The 1813-nt window shown below is 34.0% G+C and overlaps 1 non-coding gene across 1 annotated transcript; it reads left to right on the forward strand.

The window, feature by feature from the left end:
* Nucleotides 1-663: 663 nt before the first annotated feature.
* LOC122106428 lies at nt 664-772 on the forward strand. The gene has a single exon (XR_006147178.1). It is a non-coding gene; the product is annotated as a U6 spliceosomal RNA (small nuclear RNA).
* The last annotated feature ends 1041 nt before the right edge of the window (nt 773-1813 follow it).

Below are 1813 nucleotides of genomic sequence, written 5' to 3' on the forward strand. Positions count from 1 at the left end.
GCTAAGATTATGACGTTCAACAAGAATATTATAGGCTATGAGTAGTGTTTAAATCACCCACTAAGATTACCATTTATAGTTCATCTCATAATTTGTATATGGCTTATATCATCATTTGTTCCTCACTAACATATAAAGTAAGGAAGGCCTACAGTTTTAACAGAAACTGTGTAGATAACATAGCCAACTCTTTATTCTGCTCCTTTACACAAAGACTTTGCAACTTCTCATTAGTAAGGTTTCAATAAACTCTGAAATGTACATACTTAGTAGTAGTTATGTGCTACCATAAATCTTAAATACTTTATAGAAAAGTATTATGACCTGCCAAACAGTCCCAGTTTTGGCATATATAAGCAAATTCCCAAAATTAAATATATTTAAAACATTAAATATTTTAACAAACCTTAACACTTGCTGCAGTGTTCATTATGACAGGTCCCTTGTATAGAATAATTGAATTCCTCCTCCTACACATCTCTTGAACAACAAATATCTGGAATTATTTTGTTTTTGACATGTCAATCTTGATTTTTTCTTAAATGTGTACTTATGTAAGAAGTACATGGTTCTAAAATTTCATGACAATTCTTTTAAACTTACGTTTTGTTGTATTGTCTAGTTTAAGAAAATCAATTACAATTTATATATAAAAAATGTTCTTTGCTCAATTCAGCATCACATACACTAACATTGGAATGATACAGAGATTAGCTGGCCCCTGTGCAAGGATGACAGGCAAATTTCAGAAGCATTCCATCGCCCAATTTGTTAGGAAATGGAAAGACTTGGAAAAAAATTAAGTGAAGTAAGCCAAGTCCAAAGAAACGTAGGTCCCATGGTTTCTCTAATGTTCAATAACTAATATATGTCTGGGATAAGCAGAAAAGGTCAAAAGTTATGTGTATATGACCAGATAAGATTGTGTTAAGGGAAATGAACCCCAAGTTAGGGACACAAATGGTTTTTTTTTTCTTGCTATTTTTTCTTACATACTTATGACGTGCAGTGTGTTTTTTTTGTTTCTTTATATGTTCCTCCCCCATGCTATAACACCTGTTTTCACTGTATTTGAAGTTGGTGCGCCTACATCTTGTTTATACTCTCTAATTTTTTGAGAGGAAGGACGAAAAAAACCCAAAATGCTTAACTAGGGATACAGGTTGACCCATGTAACAATGAGATGCACAATGCACTATGTTGTAAAGTGAACTTTACAATTGAGGCCGGGAAATGGAGGGGGTTAATGGACTTGTGGAGGTGGGAGGGAAGGGATGGTAGGGGAACAATAAAGGAGGAGGTAACAATGCTTGTTAGGAAATGTACTCATTACCTTGCTCATGTAATTGTTACCCCTCTGTACAATATTTTTAAAATAAAAATGTATAAAAATGTTCTGAGATGGAAGAGTTTATTTCCTTTATTTTACTCATATAATTTCGTTAGCAAAGAAATTCATGCAAAACTCCGATATGAAGGTAATTTTAATAAATATGTTTGTGAACACACGCATGTGCTTAAGCACTTGCATGTGTGTTGGCGTGCTCAGAGTTTCAAATCAGGGCTTCAAGTCTTGCAAGGCCTTTTCTCTCTAGACTGGTGTGCTAATAAATGAGCTACATCTCCATTCTTGGCCCTTTGCTAGTTCATTAAAATTTTTGAAAAATAATCTCATGAATTTCATTTGCCCTGATTGGGTTTCAACTGTTATCCACAGATCTCAGGCTCCTGAGTAGATATCCCAAGTAGTTAGGATTACAGGTCTGACAAACCAGCAAAGACTTTCAGAATAACGTTAAAAGTAGAAGAAAAT

This window comes from Dipodomys spectabilis, unplaced genomic scaffold (assembly GCF_019054845.1).
Source record: "Dipodomys spectabilis isolate Male_0828 unplaced genomic scaffold, ASM1905484v1 ptg000040l, whole genome shotgun sequence".
NCBI lineage: Eukaryota > Metazoa > Chordata > Mammalia > Rodentia > Heteromyidae > Dipodomys > Dipodomys spectabilis.